Raw genomic sequence first — 15032 nt, forward strand, 5'->3', positions numbered from 1 at the left:
GGTAGAGATTTAATGTTGCGTAGGTAGGTACCCGTACCTCTTTGGAGCTCGATGTTATTTTTTAAACCAATAACAATAATCATTACTTATACTTTTTGTAAATATTAGGCATACCATGTACCTATTCATTTATTGCTGTGGTTTAATACCTAATTTTAAAGCAAAAGGAAAAGCATTTCCTTCAACTAATTTACTAAAAATATCTACTGAGCAATAATTAGGTATGTTTTCCACGAACGAACCATTAGTAGACTTTTACATGTGTTTTTCACGCTATCGTTGCTCGGAACATTTCAAATAAAACAGGTTTAAAGGTACTATTAACGTCACCCAGTGGTTTAATTTCATCATTTTTGTGACAGGTTAACAATAAAATATGAAATAGTAGATTCATTGAAAAATTGTATGCCTGCTTTTCCGGGTTCATCGAGTTTTCATAACATATTTTACTATACTTATTTATATTTTTAATATATTTTAATAAAATTCCAAAAATGTAACAAATATAGATTATTAACTAATTCATTCCTCTAGGCTTTTTCTATGACTAGGTAAAGTTTAATAAATTACAGTTTAGGAAGGTAGATATAATTATTATGAAAATTAAATTATTAATTAAACTATTTACATGTTTAGTTACATTTACCTACATATAGCTTAGTAAACTTATAATAATATTAAGTATAGTAACAGAAGTCATATCTTATAGGTAGGTATAAAGTTTTCCTTCCCGCCCACCAAAAGAAAAATGAGCACTTTCTTACAATCATTTAACGCTAACGCGCAAACTTTCCTGGCATTTGTGCAAATTAACAGCAGATTGTATTCAATATGTACCTGCTGGCTTACTAGGCTGTAATTAGAATTTTTTTAGATGGAAACTTTACGGGAACGACGAGAAATGTGGTGTAAGTGTGCGTCGGCACGCGAGCTTTCGTGTCCGACGGTGCCCGCCCTCTCTACATAAACTTGCTAGTCGCTAGCAAATGTAGGCCCACCATGGTATATTGAGGTATTATTGATGTTCGTACAGTTCCATGTGTATTGACATGTTTAGTTTAATATATTTGCTTGAGAGTTTTAGTAAGTAATAATAATATTTAACATACCTACATTAATAATATTTTCCATTTTTCACTTTCCTGAATTCACATTGCACACCTATAGGTAGGTACGTACAAAAAGGCCAAATCATTGAACACAGGTCCCAAATTTTTTTCACATTTCCTATGCTTATTTCTACAGGAAGGTATTACCTTCTCACCTACATTAAAAATGGTAATATTTAATAGTTAAGTAGTACCTACCTATAGGTAATTATTTCTACCATAATCAATATCATATCGAATAACATTTTTATCATAATTTAATTACCCATTGCATAAATGGTTACCGAATGTGTATTAAAATTATTCTCAACAAAATAACCTAGGTACATGTACTGGAATCTAGATACCTACTATGAGACTACCTACATGTAAGTACCTATGTATATGATATACCTACCTATATACCTATCTAGCTAGGCTACTTGTGTCAGGCTTTTTTGTTTAGTTGAATGAATGGGCGTAACACCTCGCCATATAGTAATACATACAATGAGATTCATAAATAAAGATAACATTGTTATGCCGTTTCGTAATACTATAAATGTTGGCTAATATTCGTGCTGAAATTTATAATTATTTTTGGCACCTATTTGGTTCATAGGATCCATAAGTACTTAGGTACCTACCTACCTACATAAATGCTAGTCTTCCTGTGGTTGGAATTTTGGTCGTGTTGTTCGTGTAAAATAATAAAAAATATAAATAATAAAATGAATTAAGTAGGTAGGTGCCTACCTAATAATTATGTAGTTAATAAATTATTTTTTAAATTTTATCCTTAGGTATAATTAGAAGTTGTAGTTAGCTCTAGGATATCTGTAAAAAATAATTTACCAATAAGTAATTACCTAAAGAGTAAAGAAAGATAGATTAAAGAAGCAATGATAGCCTAGTGGTTAGAACGTCCGCCTCCTAATCGGATGTCGGGGGTTCGATCGAAAGGTCGGGTTAAAGTAGGTACCTGCCTACGGGGAATTGTGATCCAACAAAATCCACTCAGTATCCTAACTCGGTGACTCAATGGTACCTTTTACCTATATACCCATCAACAAGCAACTAAAAATATAAATAACACATACCTAAGTACTACAGAACCTTTCCACTTAAGCCACTATAGTCGCTCTTAACATTCCTAATGAATTTATTCAATTCAATGACGTCGCGTGTGACTGGCATCTAACGCCATTGCGTAATTGTTATTAGAGTATGACATCTATAAATAGATAAACGTTTTGGGACTAGTTCCCAAATAGGTAACTAGAAGGGACTTTTTATTAACTAAGTAAGTCCTAATATTATAATTACGAAAGTGTGTCTGTCTGTCTGTCTATCTGCTAGCTTACGAATTTTTCACTGTCCATCCAGTTAACCAATTAAGACAAAAGATATGTACAGAGGTAGCTTGCATTCCGGGGTTGGACATAGGCTTCTTTTTGTCCCGGAAAATCAAAAGGAAATAATATGTAGTCTTATTTACTCACCTTTTATTTCCACCTTTATCTATTAGGTAAGTAGGTAATTACACTAGATACCTACCTACCTAAATAGAGGCATTTTTCACTTGTTCATTAATGAGATGTTAGTTAAAACCTTGTAGCTTTAGTTTGAAGTAGGTAAATTAGCACCATTAATCACTCACACATTTAACTTTGACAAATATATAGGTAAATTGAGTTGAATTTATGCATTTAAAACTCGTAAATTAGGTTATTCGCGTAAAATTATGTAAAATATTATAGGTAGATGTGTAATAAGTATCACAATTTAATGATTTATTTTCATTTCAAAAGTAATCAGAGTAGGTAGGTAGGTACCTACTCTGCACTGGTGTATTAAATTCACACGCGATTTAGCAAAAGATAACTTATTATTTAATTATTTTAATTCGTTTGTTTTTAATTCACACACGGATGTGACTTAACGGCATAAGCCAAAAATCTCAACTAAACGAACGTTTCTCGTAAAAGCGTACAGTTATTTTTATAGACTATTAGTACAATGTCATATGGCCATTGTAAATTTATATTACCTTATAAAAATTCGTCCGTATTGGTATTGTACCGCAACCCTTTCAAAGTAAGTTTTTATAAAACCGTTTTTGCTCTAGTTTTTACCGGACCACAGTTTGAAAATAATGCGGTGGTCATTATCTGTACTTATTGCGCAAAAAACGGCTAAAAAAAATAACCATCTCTTTTGTGATTTCTTGAAAACACGGACCGTAGAGGCAAAAAACGAATTTCAAAAATAAATTACTAAGTAGATTGAAGCACATGGAAACTTTAAAACAATTAAATATCATTTGTTTTAACAGTGAAGGAAAACATCGTGAGGAAACCTGCATGGCTGAGAGTTCTCCATGTTCTCAAAGGTGTGTGAAGTCTACCAATCCGCATTGGGACAGCGTGGCAGATTATGCCCTAAGTCATTCTCACTCAAGAGGAGAACCGTTCTCAGTAGTGGGCTGGTAATGGGTTCATCATGATGATGATGATGATGACAATATGGAAAGTGTCAGGTAAGCAATAGGTATGTACCTAGGTATAATTTTTAAGGACTTCATTCAAAGAAATCAATCAACCTTAAATCCATGCCTATTAATATTATAAATGCGAATGTGTGTCTGTCTGCCTATATTCTGTCTGCTAGCTTTTCACAGCCCACCCGTTAAACCGATTTTGATGAAAGGTACCTACCTACCTACTGAGAAGGTGGAGGAAGCACCGGGACAACCAACTCTTAGGTTAAAAGAACTCTTAGGTAAGTTTAGTGTGGCACAATCTGAAAATAAACCTTACTTTCTTTTCTGCCACTCTGCCTTTGAAAATTCTTTCTATAAAATATTACCTATATTCTACTTATAACTACTTAACTCTTAGGTTAAGAACTCTTAGGTAAGTTTAGTGTGGCACAATCTGATAATAAACCTTTCTTTCTTTTCTGCCACTCTGCCTTTGAAAATTATTTCTATAAAATATTATATTCAATACATAATATACCTAGGTACCTACGTCTACACCTATATCTACCTGGTGATGCATGTGTGATGCACAATTTACGCGTGTGTACACTGATGTTGGTTTGTGTGCGTAGATAAAGTTGCTAGTTCTGCCATTCGATACAAGATGGCGCTACAAAATATATTCATTATAATTTTTAAATTTGATATACGTAAATGTGTAACATAATATTATTAATAGTTCTTTTAATAAGAAAATTATAAAAAGCTGTTTAAATGATTTTTATTTAATTGATTGCAGATTTATTTTAATTAAGTAGGAAGATAGTTTTTAAGGTCAGAAAAATATTATTATCTATTATTTTATAACTCCTCACATTATCCATACACAAATTATTTTAATAATTATTTTGAACACTAATATCAAAATGAATTCCCCAAAGAAAACTAACATTTTCATTTTGATACTCAGTGCTGCCAGCAATTGCAGCGAAAACAGCTGGAACTAAGTGATTGCCCTTCGAAGTAAACTACCAAAGCCTTCCAATTTTGTTACGGTGTTATAAAACTTATTACCAACCCATAAGAATCTTATTGGCTTGTAACTTCATGCTTTAGGGCCTTTGATTTCGTGCAAGAATTTAATGTGTTATTATTCCTTTTACGGTTTAGTGAATTGTTTTCGCGCCAACTTTAGGGCGACACACTACAAGACAAAACAGAGATTAGGCTGAAAGTTAGCTCTAATATTATGAACTATGGGCACTAAGTACAAGTTCAACGATTGAGAAAAATAGGTAGTTGTTGGTTATAACCTACACACTTACTTAAAAAAAAGCTGACTCACTGACTGACTGTACCCGTAGTACAAGATTTTACGTCTCACCAAACCAAACCAAATTCGAGAGTCGAAATACTTCCGCGTTACAGTAAACTGGATCTTAAATGCCTTGTTTTAAAGCTCAAGTTTGTCTACACTTCTACAGCCAGCGCTCCAAGCGGAAACATTGCGAAATTAAAATCAGTAGCATTGAATATTTGACTTCAATTCAAGGCTGTTTAGGTCCATTTTACTGTAACGCGGAAATATTTCGACTCTCGAATTTGGTTTCGTTTGGTGAGACGTATAATCTTGTACTACGGGTACTGATCTATCAACGCACAGCTCAAACTACTGGACGGATCGGTCTGAAATTTGGAATGCAGGTAGCTATTATGACGTAGACATCCACTAAGTTTTTTTTTTGAAAATTCAGCCCCTAAGGGGGTAAAATAAGGATTTGAAATTTGTGTAGTCTATACCCAGGTGAAGTCGCGGGATAGCGCGGGGGCTGTTTCTGGACTGGGTTCAGGGCTTGTTCTCCTACTGATCACTTCATTTGTGATTTGATCACGTTAAGAAACTCGAAACATAGCGAAGCTGAAGTGCCAATCGGCAGGTCATCATAGTTCGAAAAACCGATAGGTAGGTAGGTATCTAGATGTTAGGATCTCAAGGTGCTAGAAGAGCGAACTTGCACCGAAAAGCGCAGCGTTGGAAGACCCCTACTAGGCCCTAGGCGGACAGACGATATCAAGCAAGTCTCAGGGAGCGCGCTGGATTCCGTGGCTTGGCGTGTGGAAGTCCTAGACCTAGGTCTAACAGTGGACGTCTATCGGATGATAATGATGAAGATCTGATGATGAGATAGAAGCATCATTAGGTATGGTAAATCCAAAATAATATTTTCTTATAAGCAAATGTTTTAATAAATAAAACCTAGGAAAATACAAGTAGGAAATCTCATTGGAGCTATTTTAAAGATGTCCTACCTAATGGCTGGAACCAGAGTAACCGACACAGCTCAGCAGGTTGCGAAGATGTACCTATAGTGGCAATGGGCGAGTAAATAGTTCGAAACACCGATAGACTTTGGGATCCCGTGGTGCTGGAATATCAACCTCGCACCGGAAAGCGCAGCGTTGGAAGACCTCGTAGACAGCGCATGACAGCAAACTAATCGCAGGGGCTCTTGGATACAGGTGGCACAATACCGTGGCGTGTGGAAGCCCTTACAAGAGACCTATGCCCAGCAGTGGACGTCTATCAGTTGATGAATGGCTGCTTAGTATTCTTCCAGTAGATAGCATTCCAATCCAGCAATTTAATTAAACCTGACGGTGATAATCTACCTAATAAGGGGCGACTTCGGGATCCCATCATCAAAAAATTTTGGGAATTAAGTAGGTATGTTTGTTTTAAACAATAAATGCTTTAACGATGTAGGAAAAGAGGAAACCTTTAGGGGAGCTGTGCCCAAAGTGGACACCTTAACTTTGAGTTTAAAAAAACACTATCAAGCGATTGATTTTCCAAACGGATCTTATACCTAGGTACTGCTGGGAAGAGATTTTAATCAATTTATGATATGTGAAATTTTAATTCTTGTAAACTTAAATATAAGCATATAAATATCTAAATTACGCCTACTTGTAAAACTACCGCTTTGCCCAAGTGGCCCTCAGCCCCAAAGTTTTTTTTTTTTTTTTTTTGAAATTCTCTTTTAAAGAGCTGAGTCACTAATGTGACTATGTGGCTCTCGTAAGTTTACAAAAAAATTTAATTTAAAGTTTAATTTAATATTACTGATGAAATAGAAATACCCAGAAATATAAAAGAACATTATTGATTAAACAAAAAATATGGTATCCATTTTATAAATTATGGAAAATGTAGGTACTCCAAAAGTTCTTTCTGTGGAGTAAAAAGAGCTTTATTAAATCTCCCGAGCTTCTATTTTGAAGATTCTGCAAAAATGTGTCTTCTTAGAGTAGTGTGCAGCATATTATTTTTACGTTCTTTAAATTTATTAGATCTACGTATATCAGGCAAAGCAGTCAGGTGGCCGCTTTGCCCGGGCCGCTTTGCCCAATTCAGCCATTTTGTTTAAAAATTCAACTGGTCACACTTTTCTTCATTTATTTTTAAGCAAATTTGCACAAATCAAGCCAAATAGACAAAAACAATACACGTATGATAAAAAGATTTAATAATAGGTATAGGTAAGTAGGTATGATCAAAACAGAATGAACGTAGGTACCTTGAATTTTTTTAACAAAACAGTTAAGAAATATATTTTCATTACTATATCCACGCTATCATTCTCACCACTACCGAATGAATGCCCAGCGCGGGTGAAGGATTCTTTATGGAACAAAAGAGGCAATTTCGCGATATTATTTCAAATCACCGAAAAATAACCGCTTTGCCTGCCATGTCCACTTTGGGCACACCTCCCATATACCTAAGAGTGCTCCATAATGTTTCCAAATGTGTGTGAAGTCTGGGAATCCGCTAGCTACCTTGGTGGACTGTGACTTAAACCACTTGTCATTTTGAGAAGAGACCTGTTCTCAGTAGTTTGCCGGCGATGTGTTGTGATGTGATGTGTTCAAATTATAGGTACCTAATCATGATGATCGTGACAGTAGGCGAATTCAGTGAGCTATCTACCTAAGTACCTATAGTAACTGGGCTTGGCACTTTGTTCTTGGTTCGCATCGACTTGCGTTGGAAAAACTGAGAAAGTGCACGTGAAAAAATTTACGTAGGTCTATTTGAATGTGTTTTTGCTGCAGGCATATTTTTTTCATAAAAAATATAATTGTAATCACTATTGAGTTCAAATTTTAGTTTAATAATAATTTCACAAACTAGGTAGGTTTCTAAGGTGATATAACCTAACTAAAGCTTTCTATCGGAGTCCTTCGGGTTTGGTGCATTTGCAGGTAACAGTAGGTACTTACCTACTTACTTCCTAATTAGTCGTAACCGAAACAAGCTATCAGCTATTTACCAAAACCAGAACTACTTAAGCCTTTAAAAAATATTATTTGCTTTCAAGTTAGTCCGGTTCCGTTTTTAGATTCCATAGTCAATCACCAGGAGCTAGTATCACAGATTTAACTTGTCATTGAATACAAAAAATTGAATCTAACGTTATTAAAATGAACTTGCGTTCCTTTAATTTGCATGCAAGGGTGTAAGTAATCAGACGATAATGGCTCAAGGAAATGCTACGTGGAAAAATCTTATGTGAAGACCAATTTTCCAATAAGAGAGAAAGATCACTCTGTTCTGATTCTAGGTAGGTATATCTTATTTGACAGGCTACATAGGATTTGGGGCATAACCCATATTAAGGTCCTTAACAAAAGTAAAGGAAGATTTAGAAGCAGATGGATTAAATAATTATATTAGGTACTAGTTGATGCCCGCAACCTCGTACTACGCGTGGATTTAGGTTCTTAAAAATCCCTTGAGAACTCTTTGATTTTCCGGCGAAAAAGTAGCATCTGTCACTCTCCATGTTTTGAGCTACAGGTACCCATGCAAAAAATTAAATCGATCCATTGCTCCGTAGCGACGTGATTGAAGGACATAAGTACCTACCATCAAACCAATAAACCAACAAACTAACAAACAAACACACTTTCGCATTTATAATATGGGTAGGTACCTATAGTGAATTAATATGGGTAGTGAAATATGGGTAGTGATTCTATGTATAGGGTATAGCTAAACAGTAAACACATCCAATCTAGCTCAGATACTTAGGTACCTAATTCCTATAGCAAGGTCGAAGTCTTTCCTCTCGATGGTGTTGCTCTGATTCACAGAGTGCTTCCACTTCCACTCTATCTCTTAACGAGCTATGGACCGAGCCCCAACCGCGCTGAAATAAACTAAATATCTTATAAGCATCTTATAAGTATTTTTATTTTATCATAAGTGTAATGTCGTTTTTTATGGTTTGCTGGCTAAAGTATCATTCCAACCTCAAAGGTTTTACATACTAGGTACACTTGGAATGGTAACATTTTCCATCGCAACTAGGAAAATTCGACACCATTTCGAGGTTAATTAATTTGGGAAGATTTGTGTTTTAAACACAGGCATGAGGCATGGAATTACACATGTAGGATATCGCTGGTATTACCTTTTTGCTGCAAATCTACAACAACGATACCCACAAGCCTATCTAACGCGAAAAAAAATATCCCTACATGCAATAAAATTGTAGGCAGGGGAGGTGTGCCCAAAGTGGACATAGCAGGCAAAGCGGTCAATCGTTATTTTTCGGTTATTTCAAATAATATCGCGAAATTGCCTCTCTTGTTCCATAAAGAATCCTTCGCCCCACGCTGGGCAATCATTCAGTAGTGGTGGGAATGATAGCGTGGATATAGTGACGAAAATATATTTTTTAAGTAGGTAGGTATAGGTACCTGTTTTGTTAAAAAAATGCAAGATACATTTATTCTGTTTTGATCATACTTACCTCCTTATATTTAAATCCTTTAATCATACGTGTACCTATTGTTTCTTGTCTATTTGGCTTCATTTGTGCAAAATTTGCTCAAAAATAAATTAAGAAAAGTGTACTACAAGGAAGGAACGTACTACACAAAAACTTTGGGATTTGCCATTGGTTCAGCTGACACATACGAATTTGGTTCAAAATCTTACAAGTGACAGAGATCGTGCCAGGCTTCTAGCATTATCCGAAAAGGAATCTGGGTATTGGCTGCATGCCTTGCCATCAAAAAATCTCGGCACACTTTTAGATAACGAAAGTTTTCGTGTGGCTCTAGGTCTCAGATTGGGGACACCACTGTGCCATCAGCACAGATGTCCGTGTGGAAAAGAGGTTGATAAATTTGGAATCCACGGACTCTCTTGCTAAAGGAGCTCTGGTAGGCTGTTTAGGCATGGCTCTCTTAACGATACGATTAAAAGAGCTTTTGCCACCATAAATATTCCTGCGCTCATTGAGCCGGCAGGGATTAGTCGGGATGATGGCAAGAGACCTGATGGATTGACGCTGGTTCCCTGGGAACGGGGACGGGTGCTAATGTGGGACGCAACTTGCGTTGACATTGGCCCCGTGTCATATCAGGAAAACAGCGTCAAGACCGGGAGCCGCAGCAGAAACAGCTGAAAACGGCAAGCGGCGCAAGTATGCCTCTCTTATAGATAGTTACATTTTTGTGCCGTTTGCCGTGGAGACCCTGGGGCGATGGAGTCTTAGTGCAAAAAAATTTTTACGAGACATTTCACCGCGATTAATAGCCTCATCTGGTGAGAGAAGGGCTGACTCATTTTTTGCGCAACGGATCAGCCTGGCTGTCTAGCGTGGAAATGCAGCCAGTATTCTTGGCACCATTCCACGCGGTCATGATTTATATAGTAATTAGATAAGGCTAGCTAAAAAAAAATGTGGATTAATGTTATAATGTCTTGTCTATTAAAAAAAAAAAAGCGGCCATCTGACTGAATATAGGTACGTGGATCTAATAGGTAAGTTTCTCGAACGTAAAAATAATAATATGCTGCACACTAGTAGGTACCTACTCTAAGAAGACACATTATCGCAGAATCTTCAAAAAAGAAGCTCGGGAGATTTACTTAATGAAACTTTTTGGAGTACTTAGGTATCTACGTTTTTCATTGTTTATAAAATCGCTACCAAATTTTTTGTTTAGGTAATCAATAATGTTCTTTTATATATTTTTGGATATTTCTATTTCATCAGTAATATTAAATTTAAAAAAGAACAAAAATAAGCAGTAACTTTGGGGCTGACCATATTGCCCTTACCTCCATGGCCGCTTTAGGCCGCCACTTGGGCAAAGCGGTTTTTTTACAAGTTGGCGTAATTAAGATATTTATATGCTTAAGTATATTTAAGCTTGCAAGAATTAAAATTTCACATATCATAAAATTAAAATCTCTTCCCAGCAGTAAGTATAAAATTCTTTTGGAAAATCAATCGCTTGATAGGGTTTTTTTTAACTCAAGTTAAGGTGTCCACTTTGGGCACAGCTCCCCTAATCCTATTTTTTTTAAATAAATGTACTTAGCAATATTTGAAAATAACTTTTTTAAATAAAGCAAACTTGCAAATTATTTCTTTTTGTCTCAAAAAAATTGGAACATTCACAACATGTTTGTCTGTTGCTTGAACTTAGATACGATTATTATGCTAGAATTGAAAATCCGTCTGCGCCACGCCTTTTCCATCATGGTGGTAAGCAAACTTTGCAAGCATACAGCTACAGCCGACATACATCTGTTTATCGCTCACCAAACGAGATATCTATATAAAAATAACATGCATCTAACAGAGATAACCAAGAATCTAAAGTGAGATAGCTATATTTCCAGGTGCAACTACACGAGGTACGAGTGATTGTTGTAGTTTACTACGGCGTGAATCAATTGCATTGCAAGTGCAACCTTATCATAATAGCAGGACGGTTCTATTTCAATTGCATCTTTATACTCAGCTGTCATTCAACTTGAACTGGTTAGAAGAGATAAGGTATATCTTAAATTGGTACGTTAGAATGAGATCGAATAAAAATGGTTTCCATTTCTTCTAGCCTGAAAACTCGGTAAGTTTTAAATAGATGGCGCCAGTAGTAAAAATATAGAGCGATGTAGAGTTTCAGTTGAAATATATTTTGTTTTTTAACATGGGTAGGTACTGTCTAGGTAATGCCCGGCAAACATTACAATTCTACTTTGTACGAACATCTCGTGCTGTCACCTATGCGCAATCCAGCCTTCGCGCAAGTCACAACAATAACTCTACAAAGTTTCATCGTTATTGGATAAAATGGGAACGCATAATGGACAAACATGCACAGTTTCATTTTATTTTTATACCTAGCTATAAGATTTACTTTGATTATACCTACATAAGTAGGTACTACCTATAGGTAGGTGGGTACTCTATCCGCGTAAAGAAGTTAGTAGGTGTGTAGGTATAGCGCCCTCTCCGTTACGTCATCCATAAGTTGTATGGATGATTAAGTACTTGCCTACCATACAAATTATGGAGACAAAAATCTCAGTGGGCGCTAACCATTTTAAACACCAACCAATCACAAACGAAACTATGGTTTCGAATTGAATTTCGAATATTTTATTAGGTAAAACCTTTTCGAATTGAATTTCATTTTTTGAAAAAATGTTTATGATTAGGTACCTACTTTTTATTAGTTTGATACCTTACATAATAGAGAGAGCCAGCGCGTGCGAGACCTTCGTTATTTTATAAAAGCTGAAAGTTTCTCTGCGTATCTATTGTGCCCAACACATCATTCATTCATCATTCATTTAGTCGAACATTTGTTTGGATGTTTGTTTGGAGCATGGTGGCCTTGGGAGATGACAAGTAAGAAAGGTGTAAAAATTCTTACGTCAAAGTATTTTTTATTTTTTCTTCGGAATAGTAGGTCTTATAAATCACGCCATGCATTGCCAGACAGTTAGTGTCATGGCAACCCCCCGCCAGACACCCTAGAACTTTTAAACTTTAAGGGTGTCTAGCAATGCGTGACAAGATTTCTAATACAATTCTGAAGAAAAAATTGACTTTACACTTTGACGTATTTTTTTTTACACCCTTATTAGGCTTTTATCTCCCAAAGCCACCATGATTCAAACAAACGTTCTTCCCAGTAGGTATTGGAGACAACACGCAGATAAACTTTTAGCTTTTATAAAATAACGACGGTCTGGCCTGCGCTGGCTCTTAGTCCATTAAGCATTGTTTATACGAAGCCAGCCAGTCTCACTGGCAATCAACACTGGCTTGGTATTGGCCTTGCGTAAACATTTTTTAAAGCCAAGTCAACGCGCTGGCTAAAATCGCTGGCGAGAATAGAGCGCCCGTCTATTTTTAACCGACTTCAAAAAAAGGAGGAGGTTCTCAATTCGTCGGAATCTTTTTTAGGGTTCCGTACCTCAAAAGGAAAAACGGAGCCCTTATAGAATCACTTTATTGTCTGTCTGTCTGTCTGTCCGTCTGTCTGTCAAGAAACCTACAGGGTAGGTACTTCCTGTGGACCTAGAATCATGAAATTTGGCAGGTAGGTAGATCTTGTAGCTGATATTTGGGGAAAAATCTGAAAACCGTGAATATAGCGTTAGATCACACAAAGAAAATTAAATTTTGGTCATGAACTTTATTTTCAAATTTCTAAGTAAGATAACTATAACAAGTGGGGTTTCATATGAAAGGTCTTCACCTGTGCATTTTAAAACAGATTTTTATTTATTTTTATGTACTTACCATAGTTTTTGAATTATCCTGCAAAATGTGGAAAAAATACGACTGTAGTAGGGAACCCTCATTGCGCGAGCCTGATTCGCACTTGGCCGGTTTTTCAAGTCAGTAGGACTGGCGCCAGCACACTAGCTTCGTATAGATAAATCATATTTTAGGTTTTATATGTGTTATTGACTAGATAGGTAGGTATTGTATGTCCCAAGAACATTTTTAGGGTTCCGTACCCAAAGGGTAAAAACAGAGGCAATTAATTCCATTCTGCTGTCTGTCTGTCTGAAGACGTGTGACGAAATTTATTACAAACCTGAAATTTTGGTATTTGGAGTAAAAAGGAGCCGAAAAAAAAGTTTTTTTCTTACCCTAGCATGTAGGGTATCATTCTTTAGAACTCGAGTAGATACCTAGGTATACCTACTTAGGTACGAATATTATTTTATTCTTTTTATCTTAAAAATAAATAAATGGGTTGGGGGTTTAATACTAGGTAGGCAGATATAGGTAGATAGGTAAGCAGGCCATCTAAACCTATTTTCCTTAGATAGGTATCTTAGGCTAGTGTTATTATTCTAAGGTCTTAGGTATGTAGGTGTCTTACCTATGACAAAGTTAAGATAAATAAATAGGTAGGTACCTACCCTGCCTATTTAGGTGATTTTAGTATACGTTACTTAACAATACCTGTTCTTTCTTTAACTGTACCTACCTACCTACCTAATTTACAATAGGTACCCTAGCCTAGGTTCCCTTAGATGCAATATTGAACTTTAACCTTTTAGGTAGGTACCTACCTACCTATCGTATATTGAACTGAGCTTTCGAACAAGAAATCATTTTTCAGAACACAATAATTAACTGAACTTTTACAGGATCTCAAATACCTACCAGTACATACCTAACTAGATACCTAGGTACCTACGTAGTTTACATGTGCCTTTACTTTAAATTCTGTAATGCTAGGTAAATTTAAAAAGACTAGGTACAGAGCAACGAACTAAACTGTTATCACTGATAAATATTCAAATTTTCTACTCACTGTTTTGGTAGTTCGGAGCGTGGAAACGTCAAACTTGTTGGAAAACACATCGCGTGAGGCCGCGTCGTCGGCGCGCGGCGGCGGCCACGCGACGACAGACAAATTGCGCGTTTTCTCGTGGAAAAACTCATAGTTTCACACAAAAAACACCGTCGAATTTCGGTAAAAGTGCGGAGCGAGCCGAGATGTGTCGTCCGTGGCCGCGTTCGCATCTAAACGGCCCGAGTTTTATGTTAGATTACAGACGTAACTTTTATAGATCCTCGGTGCTATATAACGCGGTGGGCGTGTTCGGGGGACAGTAACCCTTATGTGGTAAGGTTAAGGAGTATTTTGGCGCACAGGCAGCGTTGCACGGGTGTCATTAAATGTCGCGCGACGAGGGGCGAGGAGGGTGGAGGTGTGTGGGTAAAGTTTTGGGTATTGATTGAATATGAGACGGATTAGTCACTAATCATCAACAATTGAGTGTCGCCGACTTAATTGACGCGGAAGGGAACCCACGTAGGTGAAATATTTTTTCCAGATTTTTATCAATATGCGTACGAGTTTATAGCGGTGACTTTGAAGAAGGTAACGAGTCAATTAAGTCAATGTATTTTAAATAGGAACAAAAGTAAGGCGTTTGTAACTCGAGACCATACAGATTAAAATCTTTTTGAATGTATTGATCTGATATGGAAGTATCGGTAAGATGCCGATGCGTAGGTTGAATGTATAATAATATGCATGCATGTGCCATGTGGGAGGGATTTATGTGCTCTCGTCTATTGGGTTACTGAACTCCTTTGATTTTAAGAATCAACATTCTG

The 15032-nt window shown here is 36.4% G+C and overlaps 1 long non-coding RNA gene across 1 annotated transcript in view; it reads right to left on the reverse strand.

Annotated features, from left to right (window-relative positions):
- The window catches only part of LOC117985829 (uncharacterized), a 127831-nt gene extending 113502 nt beyond the window's left edge, over positions 1–14329 (reverse strand). The window contains exon 1 of the long non-coding RNA XR_011237261.1: positions 14221–14329. This is a non-coding gene — a long non-coding RNA (uncharacterized lncRNA). The remainder of the gene's footprint in view (positions 1–14220) is intronic.
- Positions 14330–15032: the final 703 nt, after the last annotated feature.

This window comes from Maniola hyperantus, chromosome 10, assembly GCF_902806685.2.
Source record: "Maniola hyperantus chromosome 10, iAphHyp1.2, whole genome shotgun sequence".
Taxonomy (NCBI): Eukaryota; Metazoa; Arthropoda; class Insecta; order Lepidoptera; family Nymphalidae; genus Maniola; species Maniola hyperantus.